This window comes from Elephas maximus, chromosome 25, assembly GCF_024166365.1.
Source record: "Elephas maximus indicus isolate mEleMax1 chromosome 25, mEleMax1 primary haplotype, whole genome shotgun sequence".
NCBI lineage: Eukaryota > Metazoa > Chordata > Mammalia > Proboscidea > Elephantidae > Elephas > Elephas maximus.
The window spans coordinates 62,499,197-62,520,214 of NC_064843.1; the positions used below are offsets into that span (position 1 = coordinate 62,499,197).

Here is a 21,018-nt window from a genome sequence, read left to right on the forward strand (position 1 = left end):
ACCTTTTTTAAAAGAAGGTGTCAAAATAATTACATTCCTCGTTACTTCTTTCTTCCACATCACATGAGCAAGCACATCAACCTCACTTGAGCGGGTGAAAGAAGGACTTTTTTTCAGGGAGAGCTGTTCTCAGAGGAACCCGCACCCCCAGTTAGCACTCCTTTACACAGTCCTGTTGATGGGAATTCTCAGCACTGTGGGATGAGCGAATGCTGCCCAACACGGGGAGGCCGCTTGCTCCTCTGCTTTCCCAGGTGACTGGGAAGCCGTGCCCTCAGGATTGTTTACTAGCTGGAATCTGAAGTGTCGTCAATACTTCCACCACTACATGGACCTCTCTACACTCACTCCTTTCCTATATTCAAGGTGCTGTCCTTCTGAAACATTAATTCTTTAACTTAGAAGCCAGACTTTTTTTTTAGTAGTAGGCCAGGGGTGGATTATCCAAAAAGCAAGGTAAGCATGGGCTCACTTGTGCTTACTTACTAATCTGTAATGAATTTCACATTTTTTCACCACATCAAAGATTCCACTTCTAGGTATGGCTGGCATCTGCCTCTCTCCCAACCCCACAGCACCTGCCTACAGAATCAAAGCCTCTTTTCAACCCTGGTAGCATACTGGTTAAGAGCTATGGCTGCTAACCTGAAAAAAAGTCGGCAGTTCAAATCCACCAGGCGCTCCTTGGAAACTGTATGGGGCAGTTCTACTCTGTCCTATAGGGTTGTTATGAGTCGAAATCGACTCGATGGCAACGGGTTTTTTTTTTTTTTTTTTTTTGGACGGGGCGGATGACTCAGTAAGCAAGGTAAACACAGGCTTCCTTGTGCTTACTTATCTATAGTGAACAACTTCACATGAGTTTCACCACATCAAAGGCGTGAAATCGTTCACCACAGATTTAAGTAAGCGCTTTGCACTTTTCTACCTTGCTTATTGGATAATCTGCCCCTGAGTAGCTTTGAGGTAGGTTTCATCATTTTGTGAAGAATTCTATTCAAATGCATTTGAAATCCAGTTTTCGAATTTCAAAATAAAGCCTACTGATGTTTTTCAACGGTACATTAAAAATTCAACAGCCTTGTCCTCGGCGCGGTCTGTTTTGACGCAGGTTACCTGGCCGGCTTAGTTTAAAATTGATATCATAAGTGGCTTGAAGTGTGTTTCATCAAATGTTTATATCTAATGATGTGTTTAGGGGACAGATCATTTTTTGTATCTTAAATGGCCTGATGGACAGTCACCTCATCTCTCCAAAGCCAGGGATTCATTTTAACTTGGTAAATGAGGATACATTACTGGAATATTTTTGAGTTTTCTAATAGTATGTAAAAACAGCTCTGACGTGCCCGAAAGCAAAAATCACTGAGCTGAGAAAACAATCAACATAGGGACAATGGAATTTGCATTTCCACTCGCACGCATTTAGTTTCTCCCTGGCTATGGGGGGGGGGGCTGCCACCCCCCCCACCCCCAGTGTGTGCAGGATAAGTAAACACATGAGCTTTTGATGCATTGTGACTTCTTCCAGGAGTGAGGACTCAGTAAGCAAGGTAAGCACGGGCATCCTTGTACTTATTTACCAATCTGTAGCGAACAACTTCACATGGGTTTCACCACGCAGTGAAACTCACATGAAAATTATTCACTACAGATTAGTAAGTAAGCACAAGGAAGCCTGTGCTTACCTTGCTTATCGGATAACCCATCCCCTGCTCCCTCTCTCCTTCCGGCCACTGTGGATACTGATTTTTGAAAGGTTAGATCTGGTTCTTCCCTTAACCTGCAGCTCATGCTGAAGCCACAATATTTAGAACCCTGAGCTTTGCAACTGTTCAGTAAATAAGTGCTTCAAAATAGTGGGCGCATTTCTCCCAAACTGTGTGCTGTGCCTACAGCCCCCTCACTGCTGTCCCCAGCCCACCACCACTCCTCCAGTCTGATTGTAGGATCAGACCACCACGCTTCTAAATGTGCTTGAAGGCCCCAACTGGCGGGGTTGGACAATGAAGCCCTTAGTTCCTGAAGAGTTAAGTGCTTCTTGGGATGTTGACTTCTGTGCTGGGGCAGGGGGCTTAGAGGGAGAGAAATGCCATGGTCCGCAAGGAAGCCCCACCAGGCCACCATCGTGTCCCTCCTCACAATCTCAAAACATGCCAGAAGAGTGAGCTTCCGCAGGGCAGCACGTTTGAGTTTTCCGCGTCTGCCTTGTTATGACAGTGAAGAAAGCCAGATGCTCCTGACTGCTGTCGTTTTGGCAAGCCCAAGGGCTGCTGCGGGGGAGGGGTGGCAGGCATCTGGGCCCCCCCCCGGACCCGCAGAGCCCGCAGCCCCCTTCGGATGTGCAGACACCCCACATGCGTGTGCTCAGCAGGCAGAGCTTTGTGTCGTGGTCTCCTGGGATGAGGCTTGCAAGCTTCAAATCCCAACACAGTCCTGCTGGCTTCCCTGTGCCCACAAACTCCTCCTAATTAAGCCAGTCCACCTAATGACAGGGCGTTCCATCAAAAATTTCTCCAGATGCTCCCGATGCAGCCCGTGGGCACTGGTCAAAGCCGGTAAGGCTTCTGATGAGGGAGGCCGGCCCTGCTCAGCCGACCTGGCCGCGCCTGACTCCCAGCGCTCCGTCTCCGCCCTGGCTCATTTGCTCTGCTGCCTGTGGAAAGCATAGAGCGTAATTACTAAAGTTAAGAAAACAGCCCTGTAATTAGCCAGGCAACTCTAAGCACAAGAAATGGAAATTAGTCACAGTATCATAAATTATTTTGTGCATACATTACTTCCAAGGATGCCCCTGGGCCCGGTGTTTGCAGTCTTTGGCGCAACCCCGGGTATCTCAATAAAGCATCCCTCCCCAGGTGAGTATGTCTCAGGAAGGGGAGTTTTACTTGAATTGCAAATCTCTTAATTCTTTCGTGGATGACAATGAAGTCTAATATTCCAGCTGGGGAAAGGCAGACATGAAAACAGTGATTGTCCTGTGGGTTCCATTTTCCTTCATGGGCAGTTAACCTCGGGCCACAAGGTGTCTCCAGACGGTGGGCTCATCAAGTACATTGTTTCACTCATTAGGAACAGTAATTACAAACTCTTTAAATAATCCTGATTTTGAATGATGTTTGCAGTCACTTCTCTTGCTGGCAAAAGCCAGGAAATTGGACTCAGGCACACACAACATAGCATTTGCATCAAAATAATACAGGCAGCAACAGCAAGCCGCAATCACGTCACTCAGAAGGAAGGAATAGAATACAAATTAAAGGAAGAATGTAAATTTTTTGCCATTAAGCTTCAATGACCATTTGAAATGGTGCAAGGCACAAAGGTTCTTGATGAGCGTCATCCAGTTTGATTATTCATACTTGTGTTTCTGCTTGAATTACAGCAGGAGTGCTGGGCGCCTGTTGAGGGAAAATATTTGAATTGATAGTGAACTCTCACCTTGCCGCGCATCCATTTACTTTTCAAATGAATGCCAGATAAGTTAGTGCATTTTATAATCGGCTGTTTTCCAGTGAGTGCTGTCATTACATACCAATTTCTTTTAGAAGTGCTTGCTAAGAAACATTAACTACTCACAAATAAGGAGCTGCCTGTCACCGGCTGCAGCCTGAGCACCCTGCTCCTCTCAGCCAGGACAGTGGAGGGCTCTATGGTCCTCAGCCTCCAGACCAGGCCTGGCTTCGGCCTTTCCCTCCTTCCCAAGCAAGGACGTAAGTGTGGACAGGGCATTGCCACAATTCATCCCTCCAGAGCCAGATGCAGTCCTGCTCTAGTCAACGCCCAGCCCATGAGGTGACTATGTAGTTGAGTGGAGATGGCCCGGGGCCCCCCATCCTCTGCTGGCCACTGCCAGGGATGGACAGCCAGAATCAATTCTGACCCAGGCTCAAAGCTGCCTGGGGACATGTCAGTGTACTGTGCGTTTCTGGACACGAGCTCCACAGTTGGTAGGTAAATTAGTTCAACAGAGACAAAATGGAGAGAGCAGATTCTGAAAGTTGGGTCGGAGAGGATAGGTTCTCAGTTAAAATATATATATCGTCAAGTTTTGGACAAGAGCAAATAAGCAGAAACAGTTCCTCCTAGGATGGGGAAGGCACCGGAGCATCGCTACACCTCCAGAGGGGACTTAAAAGGAAGGTGTTTGTGCTTAGTCAGGCACAAGAGAAAAATAGATTGCTATTATTCGGGGCCTACCTTTGGCTCCTAGGTTTACTTTCCTGTACGTCAATTATTTTGTTATCAGAATTTTTTAGGACTAATCACAGGGGAAATCTAGGGTGTACCCGGGTGAGTGAGGCAACACTGACAAGCATGAGGTGCTCTTGCTTCCCAACGGTTTTGTTTGCAAACTCTGGCTTGTTCACTGACAGAACAAGATGCACATTGAGTTACCACAAATGAGGAGCAAAGAAGGTAAAATGTGAACACTTCACATGTCCTCAGCCAAGGCAAAGAGAAAAAGGAAATGCCTAGAAAACTACCCTCCTGAATGGAGAACAATCAAACTCCAAATGAGAAAAGGGTCTCATCAGGTTGTGATCCAAGTGTGATTATTTTTAAAATAAAATATTGAAGCAGATATACAAATTGCCAACAAGCACATGAAAAGATGCTGAATATCATTACCCATACCCACTGCCATTGAGTTGATTCCAACTCATAGCAACCCTATAGGACAGAGTAGAATAACCCATAGGATTTCCAAGGGTGTACTCTTTACAGAAGCGAACTGCTACATCTTTCTCCCATGGAACAGCTAAAGAGTTCAAACCACTGACCTTTAGGTTAGCAGCTGAGTGATTTAACCACTAAGCCACCAGGGGTTCTACCATTAGCCACCCAAAAAACCAAACCCAGTGCTGTTGAGTCAATTCCGACTCATAACAACCCTATAGGACAGAGTAGAACTGCCCCATAGAGTTTCCAAGGAGCGCCTGGTGGATTTGAACTGCCGACCCTTTGGCTAGCAGCTGTAGCACTTAACCACTACGCCACAGGAAGATACAAATCAAAATCACAACGAGATACACTTCACCCCCACCAAGATGGCTAAGATTGAAAAACAACAAACATTGGCGAGGATGTGGAAAAATTGGAACCCTCATTCATTGCTGGTAGAAACACAAAATGGTACAGCCATTGTGGAAAACCATTTGGCAGTTCCTTAAAAAGTTGAACATAGAACTACCCTATGATGCAGTAATTCTGCTTCTAAGGTATATACCCAAGAGACTTGAAAGCATGGACTCAACAGACACATGTACAAAGATGTTCATTGCAGCATTATTCACAATAGCCAAAAACTGGAAACGACCTAAACGTTCATCAACAAATGAATGGATAAACGAAACATGGTGTATCTATACAATGGAATATTACTCAGCCATAAAGAGAAACGAAGTCCTAATACATGCTACGACACGTATGCACCTTGAAAAAGTTATGCTGAATGAAGTAAGTCAATCACAAAAGGACAAATGTCTCATGGTCCCACTTACAGGAAAAATCTAGAATAGTCAAATATACAGGCACCAAAGTTTATTAGTGGTTACCAGGGGCAGGATTATCAGGAGGGCTCAGTCTCTAGAGAAGGACATCATGCTTGGTAAAGTTAAAGGCCGGGGAAAAAGGGGAAGATCCTCAAAGAGATGGATTGACACAACGGCTGCAACAATGCACTCAAGCGTAACAACGTTTGTGAGAATGGCAGGGACCGGGCAGCGTTTCGTGCTGTTGCACAGAGGGTCACTGCGAGTCTGAACTGGTCCCACGGCACCTAACAATAACAACAGGTGCAGGAGGGAGAGGAAAAGGGGCTCAGTGTTCAGGAAGCACTGAGTATCTGTTTATGGTGATGGGAAATTTGGCAATGGATACTGGTGATGGTTGCACATGATTAACGTAATTGCTATCATTGACTTGTACATGTAAAAAATAATAAGTAAATATTGCAACCCCAAAAGTCCGATTAAGACAGAAAGCAAAGGCCCTGAGATCGGAGGGTGTCTGAGAAATAGCGAAGAGACTGGTGTGGTTAGAGGAGAAGCAAGTAAAAGAGAAAAAGGCAGTACTATTTTTTTTTTATCTGGGAGGTATTAGGGGGTTGAGTGCAGAACCTAGAGACTTAGTAAGACAAGGAATAGAGGGGCCCCCAAATCTGCAAACCTAGTAACAAGAAATGGTCCAGGGCACAGAAGCAAAGCCATTCCCCAGAACAATGGGGCAGGGTATCTAAAAATAGTCCAAGAACGTCTTTAAAGTTTCCTTTCAGAAGCAGCTGGAGAAAGCCAGGCGCAGGGACATGCACAGAACATCCAGCTGTGACCGCTGTGTGACCTTCCACCAGGGGCAGTGAGGGGCTGCAGCCCAAGCCAAGGAATCGAACCCAGGGAGCAAGAAACTGCACAACCGAGACACCCCATAATAAGTCCTGCTATGAATCCCAGAGGCCTCCGGGACAGGAGCCATCTTAGAAAGCTACTGCACCTGCACCTTAGTTAACATATCCCCGCCTGTGTCTATGAATAAGCATGAATCTTCTCCCAGCTGGAGAACTTTTAAAAACTCAGGCCTGTCTTTTGTTTTCTGAGCCGGGGGCTAGGGGGCTATGCCTTACTCTAAGCCGTCCTTGTCTCCACGTGCAAGCCTCTTCAATAAAGCTTTGCTCATGTGGAAAACTACATCCCTTACCTGCTCAAGAGGAAACCCTGGTGGTGTAGTGGTTAAGTGCTAGGGCTGCTAACTAAAGGGTTGGCCGTTCAAATCCGCCAGGCGCTCCTTGGAAACTCTATGGGGCAGTTCTACTCTGTCCTATAGAATCGACTCCACAGCACTGGGTTTTTGGTTTTACCTGCTCATTCTTTTTCTTTTTTTTTTAATAATTTTCATTGTGCTTTAAGTGAAAGTTTACAAATCAACTCAGTCTCTCACACAAAAACCCATATACATCTAGCTACATACTCCCAATTACTCTCCCCCTAATGAGACAGCCCGCTGTCTCCCTCCACTCCCTCTTTTCATGTCCATTTTGCCAGCTTCTAACCCCCTCTGCTCTCTCATCTCCCCTTCAGGCAGGAGATGCCAACATAGTCTCAAGTGTCCACCTGATCCAAGAAGCTCACTCCTCACCAGCATCCCTCTCCAACCCATTGTCCAGTCCAATCCATGTCTGAAGAGTTGGCTTCAGGAATGGTTCCTGTCCTGGGCCAACAGAAGGTCTGGGCGCCATGACCACCGGGGTCCTTCCAGTCTCAGTCAGACCATTAAGTCTGGTCTTAAGAGAATTTGAGGTCTGCATCCCACTGCTCTCCTGCTCCCTCAGGGGTTCTCTGTTGTGTTCCCTGTCAGGGGAGTCATTGGTTGTAGCCAGGCACCATCTAGTTCTTCTGGTCTCAGGATGATATAGTCTCTGGTTCATGTGGCCCTTCCTGTCTCTTGGGCTCGTAATCGCCCCACGTCCTTGGTATTCTTCATTCTCCTTTGCTCCCGGTGGGTTGAGACCAATTGATGCATCTTAGATGGCTGCTTGCTAGCCTTACCTGCTCATTCTTGACCAGTGAGAGGCAAGAACCTTATTCCGGTAACAAGATAATCTTATAACTGATTTAAAAGTCAAGCAAAAATGTGGGGAAAGTTGAACATTAAAGAAGCTATCGAATGTGTTCTGTAACCACATATTAAGGAAGATTATAAAACTTGAATGAAGTTGTAGATTTGCTCTGACAAGATGCAATGCACACACAAAAGGAGGGGGACTAAAGAAGGTGTACTAGTCTCTTAGCTAGTTATTATTCCTTTTTAGAAATGTATAGACACTCGTGTATCTAGAGACGCTGGAACACCCAAAACCATTTTTTTTAAATCTGCTTTTTAACATATATATTCACCTGCATTTAGGCCTCAAAATCCTGACATCCTATTTATGGATTTACAATTCATAAATACCATATATATGTCGAGACTTCAAATAAATAATTCTTATACAAAGGGATGAGGCTTAAACAAAAAAAAAAACAAACCCACTGCTGTCAAGTCGATTCCGACTCATAGGGACCCTGTAGGACAGAGTAGAACTGCCCCATACAGTTTCCAAGGAGCGCATGGCAGATTCGAACTGCCAACCTCTTGGTTAACAGCTGTAGCACTTAACCACTATGCCACCAGGGTTTCCAGGATGAGGCATAACCCTGTTTTGTTCGGGTAAGTTTTCTGAGAAACTATATATAATGTAAAGCACCCACCAAGTATGACGAAAAAAAACTCTTTGCCATCCATTCAATTCTAACTCATAGCAACTCCATAGGACAGAGCAAAACTGCCCCAAAGGATTTCCAAGGAGCAGCTAGTGGATTCGAGCTGCCAACCTTTTGGTTAACTGCCAAACGCTTAACCAATACACTACCACATCTCCACAATGACTAAAAAAAAAAGTAGGTTGCAAATGGTCACAAAATCCTCCCCTGCCTATACTCACACCCTTTGGCAATGCCCTCCAGCTCTAGCTCTGAGCTTGGGCTTGTGACTTGCTTTGGCCAATGGACTTCAGCAAGCATGACACAAGCAGAGACTCCAAAAGCATTTGCCCTCACCTTCCTCTGCACTTGGAGAGCACCACGTGAACAACCCTGAGCTAGCCTGCTGGAATATAGAGGAGAATCAACAACCTGCCAAACATCAGACTTGCAAGTGAGGCCATCTTGTATTATCCAGTCACCAGAAAGCCAACAGATGTGCGAGAGTCCAAAAGGGGTCAGCCAAGCCAACCAGACCAGAAAAAACCACCCAGTCAACTCACAGAATCATTAGCTAAGTATAATATTCAGGGTGCTATATGCAGAGTATGAGACCTAGGCCCATTTTCGTGGACTCTCTTTTTATATATAATTATTAAATAAGTTTTATATTCTTAAATCATCAAAGTTGTAATAAGTATGCTGTTATAAGTGCCACTGAGTCTTGGTAGCATTTTTATGACTCTCTCATTCCTAATTGTCTACCAATTACATCAGACCAGCTGACAAAGCTGTCGCTTAACCATATAGACAAGTGTATGAAAAATGACAGTTTTCAGTATTTTGAAAACTGAATAAGAGCATGTGTGTGACAGATACTATCAGTGCTCTGCTGTGTCCCCTAGAATTCCTTTTGTCATTTTGATGAAAACCAGCACCGTGCATGTTCTTTTCCAACAGCCAGCACCTGCCTCTCTGTGTGGGAGGACAGCACTTGAGCTGCTGGAGTCCACTTTGCTGGAGAGCATGGAGAATGAAAGTGCCTAGAGATTACATCTTTTAATTAATGACTGATGGGCACAGGCTGTTTTAATATTCCAGCTCCCTCCCCCGACCAGGACAACTCTGGGATGTGACCCTGATGTCAGAGCTCCCTGAAGGACTGAGCCACAGTTCTTTGAGGGATACCACATCCTTGTCAGTATTCTTCCATTGCTGGTCCCACTTCCCCACTCCCCTATTGAATTTTCCTGGAATCATTTCTTAATAATTCAGGGTCTGAGAAAAACCAATTGAACTTACCTGATTTCTCCTCCAGAACAAAATTCCCTCCTGCCCCTGGGAGAAGCTTCTGGCTAGTCCAGAAACTTCATCAGAGTTAAGGACACTCTATGAGTTCTGTTTGCTTGGACAAGATGTTCTAACATTCGTGGCTATGCTGCTTGCACATGGCCAATTCCAGTTCATTACTAGACAACGCTAAGGACTCCTTAACCCATGACTGATATGAAAGTATTGACAACTCTTTTCTTTTTTCCTTGCATCCATCCCTCTTTCTCCAAGCAGATTCTTTCTCTGTTCCTCACCCAGCCCAATCATCAGGTTCTAATGGGTCCTGCCAATCCTACGCCAGACCCACCCCTGTCACAGTTGATTGGTCCATCAATGGGCAAGTGACCCAAATCAAGCCAAATGGAACCCTTCCCTGGAAGTTTGCAAACTGGAGCTGAGGAAACAAAGGTGGTTAGACCAGGCACCTCTCAGAGGCCATGTTTCCTGCCAGTCTGACATTCAGAGAAAAGAGAAGAAAGACCAATAGAGAATGTATCACTGCTATCTCTGAGGCCTTTTCCTATCACCAAAACAAAAACAAGAAACCCATTGCTGTCGAGTTGATCCTGACTCATAGAGACAGTGTAAAACAGAGTAGAGCTGCCCCATGGGATTTTCAAGGCTGTTAATCTTTACAGAACACTTAATTGTGTTCACGAGGAATGTGTACATAGACAAAGAGACAGTCATTTGAAAAGAACAAGGGGATACTGTGTGGTTTAAAATCAGAAAAGATGTGCATCAGGGTTATATCCTTTCACCATACTTATTCAGTCAGTATGCTGAGCAATTAATCCGAGAAGCTGTATGAAGAACACGGCATCAGGACTGGAGGAGCATTAACAACCTAAGATATGCAGATGACATAACCTTGCTTGCTGAAAGTGAAGAGGCCTTGAAGCACCTATTGATGAAGGTCAAAGAATACAGCCTTCAGTATGGATTACACCACAACATAAAGAAAACAAAAATCCTCACAACTGGACCAATAAGCAACATTATGATAACAGAGAAAAGATCCAAGTTGTCAAGGATATCATTTTACTTGGATCCACAGTCAACACCCATGGAAGCAGCTGTAAAGAAATCAAAGGACATTGGGAAAATCTGCTTCAAAAAACCTCTTTGAAGTGTTCAAAAGCAAAGATGTCACCTTGAGGACTAAGGTGTGTCTAACCCAAGCCATGGTATTTTCAATCACTTCATATGCATTTGAAAGCTGGACAATGAATAAGGAAGACCAAATAAGAGCTGATACCTTTGAATTATGGTGTGGGAGAAGAAAGTTGAATATACCATGGACTGCCAGAAGAATGAGCAAATCTGTCTTGGAAGAAGTAAATCCAGAACATTCCTTAGAAGCAAAGATGGTTAGACTTCATCTCACACACATTGGACATGTTATCAGGAGGAATCAGTTCCTAGAGAAAGACATCATATTTAGCAAAGTAGAGCGTCACCAAAAGAGAGGAAGACCCTCAATGAGATGGGTTGACACAGTGCCTGCAACAACGGGCTCAAGTATAGCAATGATTGCAAGGATGGCGCAAAACCAGGCGGTGTTTCATTCTGTTGTACATAGAGCGGCTATGAGTCAGAACTGCTCGATGGCACCTACCAACAATCTTCGCAGAAGCAGACTACCACGTCTTTCTCCTGCAGACGCACTGGATGAGTTCGAATCACCAACCTTTCAGTTAGCAGCTGAGCACTTAATCACTGCACCACCAACGTGTCTTTTTACCCCAAGTGAGTTTAAAATGTGTTTCTGTCACTTGCAACCAAAAGATTTCTGACTGGCTGATGCCTCTGGACTGCTGCTGGTTTTCTCATCATCCATGGTCCTGTGTTAAATCCAGTTGCTGAATCCTTCTGCCAGAGCTGTACTCCGACTGACACCCCTCCATCCTTCTTGGTCAGGTCTTGGGGATAGAATTTTCTCTCTGGAGTTCTTAAAGTCTGTTCTTTGACAGCTCATAGAGAATGACCCTGAGAAGAATGTGCACACTATCTTCATTTCCTGTGAACAGTAGCTTCTGGCTCCTCCCTAGCCAAAACTGTTACTCTGTTAGACTTTAGTTCCTTCTGCTTTCCTTACTCTCCTCAGCCGTGGTGACCAGCGTTAACCTCCTTGAAGTTGTCTAAAGATGAAGGGGAGAACTAGATAATCCATGAATCAAAATAAAAACCATAGTGACTCTGATGTAGAGAAAAATTGGACAACTTTGGGAAGTTCTAAACTTTTCCTCGGGATCATTCATATGACTATGTACATGTTTAATCAAGATGACAGGGGCAAAGCTTTTGCCATGTAACAAAGGAGTTCTCAAACTTGACTTGCTTAAGAAACATCTACAGATGCCTGGGTTTCTCTCCAGAACTCTTGGATTACAATCTTTAAGACTGGGTTAAAAATGAGAACTCTCAGGTAACCGGGACCTTCCAACAATGAAAATGTCTTCTTCGTTGACCATATCAGATAAAGGAGAAAGTGTTTTCTGTTTGTTCTAGTCTCCCAGTCCTCCAGAATTAGACTATGATATGAGGAGGAGGACCAGACTTTGAGAATACAGCATTGGAGTCCATATAAATTAACATTAAAGTGTAAACTCTAGAGCTTTCTGTAAGTATTGGCTCATTGATTTAAAAAATTATCTATTAAATGCTTAAAATGATTCTAGCTCTTAGGTACACAAAAGGAAATATGCCAAAATTTTTTAACTCAATACCTATTGTGCACTTAGGGTTAAAAAATCCTTTGACGGAGAAGATGCAGGTTATTCTAGCAGTGTTTTCCACATCTCTTCACTTATGCCTTAGCCAGACTCTGGAGAAACCACCCCTGGGACAAAAGTGCCCTTGCATGCTGGAAAATTATTACCTAAAACTAAAGGGAGATGTTTAATGAACAGGAAACAACATTGGCAAACCCTGACTCTGCACCACCCAGAGAAACTACCTCACATGTCCATAGTTGTGAGGTCCTGCAGTTAGCAGCTCTTAGGTCAGCTGTGGTATCTAGAGTAGGAGCCAGCGTTCTCCCAAAGAATGGGTCCACAGGAGCCCTGGATAAGCCCTCAGCCTTGCAGCTGGTTTCCAGGTTTCTCCTGACCTGGGATTCCCTTGGGGTATTTCTTGGCCTGACCTCAGGTCTCCGAACACTTCACGTTTGTGAGTTGCAAAGGGGCAGGTTCCAGCTGCTCTGTGAGTTCCTCTCCTGGAGGAAAAAGGCAGGTGGAGAACACGGCCTCTGCCAATATGTTTCCTTTCTCGTGTAATCTTCACAACAACCATGTGAAGGAGGCAAGATTACGACTTGGAGCATGGCTCCACACTGGAGAATCAGACAGCGTGGACACACAGAAACAGAAACGCAGTGCACAGAGCAGACTCCTTCACTAATGGACAGAAGTGAGCCACCACAATAGGAGAATGCCATGGGAAAGCAATAGGTTTAGATTATGTTATGGAATGAATTATGTTCCCTCAAAAGCTATGTGAAAGTGCTAATCCCTGTACCTGTGAATGTCACCCTGTTTGGGAATAGGGGTTTTATTTTGTTATGTTAATGACGGCATGCCAGAATAGGATGGGTACTAAACCTAATCCCTTCTGAGAGGTGTCTTATAAAAAGAGCAGAATAGAGATGGGTACACGTACAGGGGGAAAACAGATACCATATGAGGACCCATCTACAACCAAAGGACCCCAAGGATTACTGGCAGATACCAGAAACTAGGAGAGAACCCCCAGAAGAAATTGACATGGCAAGACCCTGATTTGAACTTGCAGCCTCCAGAACTGTGAGAAAATAAATTTCTGTTCTTTAAAGCCACCCATTTGTGGTATTTTTTGTTATGGCAGCTGATTAGGTGACTAAGACAGATAATATGATTTCAACCCCTAAGTACATCCACTTCTCATCTCCCTACCTCTCAAATCCTTCTGTTGTGGTCTACTGGACCCTTCCAAACATGAGTATACATTAGAGTCCCCTAGGGTGCTTGTTAAAACTCAGACTTCTGGGCCCCTGCACCAGAGTTTCTGACTCGGTAGGTGGATTTGTATTTCTAGAAAGTTCCCAGAGGATGCTGATGTTACCAGTTCGGGCACCACATTCTGAGAACCACTGATCCACTGTTTCTAACTCTAAACTATTTCTAGAATTAGGCCTCTACTTTCTATAGTTCAGACTCCCACTTCCACCTGACTGTTCCCTACCCCCAGCCCATTCTGCCATCCATGCCAGGCTACCTGTTCTAAGCACACCACTGCTCTCCCTAAAAATGCTCAGTTGCCTGTTACTCAAAATACTTGGCTTTAGCTTTCCCTTGTGTGGTGGGAAGAGTTCAAGTTTCAAAATCAGAGACAAGGATTTAAATGCTTGAGGACCTGCCCCAAGCAAGCCATGTTGTCTTGGGTAAGTTACCTCAACTTTCTGTACATAATTTGCTCATCAGGAAAATGGTGATGATAGTATCTTCCTTGTAGGGTTGTTCTGAGGATAAAAATGAGAAGTTAATGAAAATGCTGAATACACAGTAGGTCTGGCCCACAGGCCCCCATCATCAGTTGTTCTCTCTTCCCTTTCATCTTGATAGCCCACCATTCTCCCATGGGGAACTTTATGTTCCCTTTTCCTCAAGCATACCCTCAATGTGAACATCTCTGAAACTTTCTGCTTTCCTTTCTTTCCATGTAGATATTGTCTTCATTAATTTGGTTTGTTTGTTTGGTTGGTTGGTTTTCTAGTAACAGAAACTCCCTTTTTTGGATCAGATGATCCCTGGTTTGGTAATGTGAGAGCATACAGCACAAACAAGCCTACCTAGCCCCGCTCCTGAGAGTTGAGACAGGGTCCTGAGTAATGGGGGTTGGGAAGGACAATGCCCAGCCAGGGCACCCACCTAGGAAACTGTCCAGCGTAAGTGTTCTTCATAAGCACTGCCTCAGTCTACTTCTGATTAAATCCCTCTTAACCTTCAAACCCCATTGAAATGCCCCCTCCTATTTGAAACCTGCCCTTGTGCTTAGCCAGATGTGATCTCCCCTTCTTCAACTGCCATTGCTTTCTATATATACTTCTCTGCCAGCCCCTGCCCCATCTTACCTAGTGCTTTCTGGGAATACAGCTACATATACAAGCTCTGCTGCTTGCTGATTCTGTAGGAAAGTTACAGTTCCTCTCTCAGCCTCAGTTTTTCCATCTCTGAAAAGGGAATAGTAATAGTGCCTCGAAGGCTTGCTGTGAGAATCAATTGAATTAAAATATATAAAGTGATTCAAATAGTACTCACATTGTCGTTGTTGTTAGGTGTTGTCAAGTTGGTTCCAACTCACAGCAACCCCGTGCACAACAGAAGAGCACACTGCCCAGTATTGTGCCATCTTCACAATCATTGCTACATTTGAGCCTATTGTTGCAGCCTCTGGGTCAGTCCATCTTGTGCAGGGTCTTCCTCTTTTACACTGACCTTGTACTTTACCAAGCATAATGTCCTTCTCCAAGGACTAGTCCCTCTTGATAACATGTCCAAAGTAAGCCAGACAAAGTCTCACTATCCTCACTTCTAAGGAGCATTCTGGCTGTACTTCTTCCAAGACAGGCTTGTTCATTCTCCTGGCAGTCTGTGGTATACGCAACTTTCTTTGCCAACACCATAATTCAAAGGCATCAATTCTCTGGTCTTCCTTATTCGTTGTCCAGCTTTCACAAGCATATGAGGGGATTGAAAATACCATCTCTTGGATCAGGCGCACTTTAGTCCTCAAGGTAACATCTTTGCTTTTCAGCCCTTTAAAGAGGTCTTTTGCAGCTGATTTGCCCAACGCAATGATGAAGAAGGATCTGGAGATCTACCACTGAGAAAATTAGCCAGCGAAATCCTTATGGATAGCAGTGAACACTGCCTGATACAGTGCCAAAAGATGAACTCCTCAGGTTGGAAGGCACTCAAAATGTAACTGAGAAGAGCTGTCTCCTCAAAGTTGATGCAACCTTGATGACATGGGTGGAGTAAAGCTTTCGAGACCTTCATTTGCCAATATAGCATGACGCAAAACGAGAAGAAACAGCTGCAAACATCCACTAGTAATCAGAAGGTGGAATATACAGAGCATGAAGCAAGGAAAATTGAAAGTCGACAAAAACGAAATGGAATGCGTGAAGATTAATATCCCAGGCATTAGTGAGCTGAAACGGACTGGTGTTGGCCGTTTTGAATTGAACGGTCATATGATCTACTATGCCAGGAATGACAGAGTGAAGAGAAATGGCAGTGCATTCATCCTCAAAAAGAACATTTCAAGATCTATCCTGAAGTACATCGCTCTTAGTGATAGGATAATACCTACATAATTATAATAATACCTAAAGATTATTATAATAGAATTGATCTGAGTCAGAAGTGACTCGATGGCACCTAACAACAACAAAGATTATTGAACATTAATGTGCAAAGTCAATTTGGTTCCTATGTATTAACACATTACCATGCTTGAGGAAGACCAGGTAATACAACGATTATTCAAATTTACACAGCAACCACTAATGCCAAAGATGAAAAAATGGAAGTTTTTACCAACTTCTGCAGTCTGAAATTGATCAAACATGCAATCACTGGCAGTGGCATATCTAGGGTATTGCACCGACCCTGAGCATGTGATGCCACTGAACAGTTTCTGTTAACCCAGTTGGGCCCAACATCCTTCCTCAAGCATGCTAACATGTTAATACACAGGAACCAAATTGACTTTGCACATTAATGTTCAATAATCTTTGTTGTTGTTAGGTGCCATCGAGTCACTTCTGACTCAGAGCATTCTATTCTAATAATCTTTAGGTATTATTATAATTACGTTATTATTAATTTTCCTGCCCTTACCTATGAACCCTAACAATTAAGGGTTACTTTTTTATCTTGGTATCTCATGGTACGTTATGCATGAAGTAAGCCCTCAGAAAAACAAACAAATCAATAATTAATTAAATGTGACTAGAATTTATTGTTGTGGCCTTTCCAATAATGGTAATATGCCTGGGGGTGCTCTTCCTTACACAGAAGCAGTCCCCACCCATACCCAACCTAGTCTGGTGGGCAGTCGAGTTTCCCACCCAATTAAATCTTTGTCCCAAGTCATCTTCTTCTATTTCATGGAATGTTTGGCACATTTGCTTCACTCCGAGAATCCTCCATTAATGACTCTTAGCCAATGCTTTCACTCCAGCATATGAGCCTTTCTGTGTCTCAGAGTTTTGTAATAAAGACCCCAAGCTATAAGTCTGAATTTCTGACACATAAGAACCGACATTCAACGTATACTCAGAGATGTTGTTTGTCAAGTGACACCATTATTATTTTTCCCTCTTTAATTGGTCAAATTTGGGCTTGAGCAAAGATGTCTTTATTTGCTGTTCATCTGATTATCTGAGATTCGGTGGGATGGTGTCTCTTTCAGCCTTTGAATACTTTTCCCCCATTGTCATTTGCAGACAAAGCCCCCAAAATTATCTGCACAAACTTGTGCCAGGGTTGGGAACTAGCACAAGAATGCTGCTCTCGCTTCTGCCACAGTATATTGCCTTCAGGCATCATTCCACATGGCTCTCCCGGGAAAAGTGCTCAGTTGAAAACTATTCTGTAATACTTGAGAACTTCACGACAACATACGTAGTACCTACAGTGTGATTTATTCTAATGTACATGGGTGGACAACTATTACTCACCAAACCAGAACATGGAACTGTGTGATTGTTAAGGCCGTGTGTCAACTTGGGTGGGCCACGTTCTCAGTGGTTTGGCAGTTAGGATGTAGTTTGGCAGTCCTATTATGATGTAATCACCTCCATGTTGAAATCTGATGTAATGTGATCACCTCCATGATGGGATCTGTTGTGAGTAGCCAATCAGTTGAAAGGGAATTTCCTTGGGGAAAGACGCTTCGCTGGATTTGCCTCTCTAGAGAACCCAGTCTAAAACAAGCTGCCTCTTCAAAGGTGGTTAAAATCGAGCCACTCCAGGTTCATCTTTTGTTGATGGGGGCAGGGGTCTGGCGTGGTGGAGTGATCAGCCTTCATGAATAGCCGGACTGTTCTGTAAAGCAAGTCTCCTGTGTGGTGAAAATGAATCTTTCTCATGATGGAAGGGTGTTTATGTAGAAATCCTGGGTTATAAATGGAGGTATACCCCAAACAAGTTGCACAAACTTGTTTCCTTGTATTTTCAGGGAAAGCACAGCAAGCAATACGTATATAAATTCACATCCCTCTGGTAGGGTAGGGGCCAGGCCACCCCACACCTCCCACATGCCCCTTATTTGCTTGTGCAGGAATGATTCAGAACATGTTCACAAAGCCAGTGTTAGAAAAAGGCATCAGCTGTGTTTTGGCCAGTTCACCTATAGCTGTCAAATGAAGCAGATAAGAAAGCGTTTTTATTGGAATGCAGAACTTCTGCCCGGTGGAGAAGGAAATTGAGAATCCATTGGTGGGCATTGGGATAGTGATTACATAATTAACACGACTAGGTATGAAAACCCTCACTCAATTAGTTTGTCCTTTTCAAGTCCTGATTATCTTTTTAACTTGAGAAGACAGACTTTTTTTAGAGCCCGCTGAAAGTGCCAGCTGCCCAAGGCTAGGTTGTGAACATTGGGAAGGGTGTTTAATTACGTTAAGTTGGGTTTAAATTTCGCTTTTGAAACAATAAATGCAACTTGGAGTTAAGTATGGATGTAACTTGGGTTCAAGAAAGATTAATGAGAAAGCTGCAGAATCGCCACACCACAGGCAGAAGTTTATAAAGTGCTCTGCTCCTCTCTCATCCCACCCACACTCTTTCTAATCTTTGCAGGGTGGGGGAGGAGAAATGGGAGTGATGTTAAACTAACCCATGTGTTCCAAGAACTCTATGCACAAATTACATGTTTGTTTTACAGACTCCACTTTGCTTTTTCCTTTCCTGCTGCCATCTCTCAACAGCTAAATTTCTCCTGCCATTGGGTCTCAGAGTTACACTCAGGGGAGGGGAGTTAAACCGCGGCATTAGCCAGACTCTGTGCTCTCCCCCACCCTGTGACCCAGATGTTGGATTAACGAGGACATATGGCCTGATCCCGCTTGTAAAGCCTTGGGGGTCAGCCTGGAGGCTGAACTGGAACCTCTCCCTGGTGGTCTTCATTGTTCGGCCTCAGGGCCCAGGGAGATTATCAAACTCTGACTCTTAGACAATTGTGTATCTGACCTTCCTGCAGCCTGTGAGGCATGATGGGGAAGAGGTCAAAACCCACACAGGGAGAAGGACTTGCCATTGTCTTACATCCCCAGCCAACCCACTTTGGCTCTCGGTAATCAGCAGCCCAGTTGTACAGAGACCAGCCAGCCAGGCCGAGGGAAGTCTCCTCACAGTATCTGCAGGCTATTTATCTGCAGGCATCTCTTGTTTATTTTATGGACCGAGGATTCTCACCTAACACACACCTTCACTCCTGATCCTGCTTCCACTGCTGGCCCTAACAAAACCTTTATTCCCTTACTGTGTTTCTGTGAGGTTCTGGGAAAACAAGCTGACTAATTCATACAAGGTAGCGAGTGATTTGCTGCAACCCTTATCTTTCATGGGTAGATAATTATTTGTTCGATAAAATGAATTTTTAATTAGTAGTATTTCAAGCACCATAAGGAAGGGATCTAGGTATACTGGTGAAGTGTCTACTAAATCCACAATACTCAGCTTTCTTTGCTGTTTAAAATTGGCCCTCGGTAGGAAGGGTTCACCACATGTACCACCTTTTATCTCCCTAACAGACTCCTTCCCCAACAAAATAAATGAGTTGGGCATTCATTACCTTTTAGTCCCAACTGCCCTGTCTGATCCTCATTCTTCAATGAGTGTGGGCATCTTCCAGAACAAACAGCTGTCAAAACCAAAAAAAACCCTTGGCTGTTGAGACAATTCTGACTCATAGCGACCCTAGAGGACAAAGTAGAACTGCCCCATGGGGTTTCCAAGGAGCAACTGGGGATTTGAACTGCCAACCTTTTGGTTAGCAGCCATAGCTCTTAACCACTGTACTACCATGGCTCCAAATGGTTGCCATCAATTATATAATCTAAAACTCAATATATGCCCTGTCCCCGTTCTCCATACCTGTACGTAGGTGGACTTTTGAGTCCAAGCTCCAGCATCATCTGGTCATAGGTGCTCCTGGAAGAAACAGAAGAAAGCTAGGCCCCCTCATGTTATTACCCAGGGCACTTAGAGACACAAAGGTTGAATGATGCACAGAGCACCTCTCTGCTCCTTTCTCCTTTCCCACACCTCCACCTCTAAAGTCTCACAGAAAGACAACAGAAAGCCATTCATCTGACTACCTAATTCACACTCAGCCCAGAGAGGATGGTGCATTTCATTAAATGTGCCATATTAACTCTGATGTAGGCTTTATTTGACTACAATACCATTATTCCTTTCCTTTTTGCTTCTCCACGTTTTTCAAAGACCCTGGTCAGCTCTCCACCACTGCCATCAATGCTGCTAAAATCTGGGGCCAATGAAGATAATACCTGCCATCCTGGCTCCAATGAAACTGTATATAAGGAAATCTACAGTGTTGTTAGTCAAAAATATAACTTTGTGCTCCTATCTCATTAAACAGAGAGTTTACACAGTTGCCAAATTCACCAGATAATCCCAGGCTGTTAAATCCAACTTCTCCTTTAACCCGTTTCTCCAGCAATGCTAACAGGGAAGTTGTCTGATTAGCCTTTCCTTCTTCTTTCCTTCTCTGACCACGCTCAGTAATACAATGATGCTGGCTACCATCAAGGACTATGTGCCAAGCCCTAAACTGTAACCTTCATTGGCCTTGGGAGGTAAGAATCCCCATGTCTAGGCTCAGATACACACAGCCCATAAGGGGCCCAGCAGGATCCAAGCCCACACCTGTTTCTCCAAATGCTTTGTGCTACAACAATACACCATGCTATCAAGTAGCAAAAAGAGGAAGGGTCATGTCTGAGTCAGGAAAAGTAGAGTTTGGACTCTCTGGTATATGAGTCGGAATCGACTTGATGGCACTGGGTTGGTGGGTGGGGTATACCCCATGAAGGCCTGGAAGCACAGTGATTAAGCATTAATGTTACTAACCAGCAGCTCCTTGGAAACCCTATGGGTGGTTCTAGTCTGTTCTATAGAGTTGCTAAGAGTTGGAATCAACTCCATGGCAACAGGTTTGTTTGGGGGTTTTAGGTACAACCCTACCCCACCGTCCCTACCTAGATGACCCTGGCTAAAAGAATATCCAGCACACGAACTTCCTAAGGCTGAACCTCTCAGCATTATTTCTCCTGTTAAACTTTAACTACTCTGGTCAACTTATCATTAAGGAACAATAGATGGGCACTTATGAAATTGTGGATGTCAGTTAGAAATACCCTTGAGTTTGCTTT

At 44.2% G+C, this 21,018-nt stretch overlaps 1 long non-coding RNA gene across 2 annotated transcripts; it reads right to left on the minus strand.

Annotated features, from left to right (window-relative positions):
- Positions 1–845: 845 nt before the first annotated feature.
- On the minus strand, positions 846–15,509 carry LOC126067719 (uncharacterized). 2 transcript variants are annotated; one of them, XR_007515456.1, is made up of 4 exons: positions 14,867–15,509; positions 14,680–14,778; positions 13,999–14,067; positions 846–2,656 (listed from the first exon to the last, which is right to left on the minus strand). It is a non-coding gene; the product is annotated as an uncharacterized LOC126067719 (long non-coding RNA). The 2 variants fall into 2 exon arrangements; XR_007515455.1 differs by lacking the exon at positions 846–2,656 and adding an exon at positions 2,681–3,401.
- Between the last annotated feature and the right edge of the window lie 5,509 nt (positions 15,510–21,018).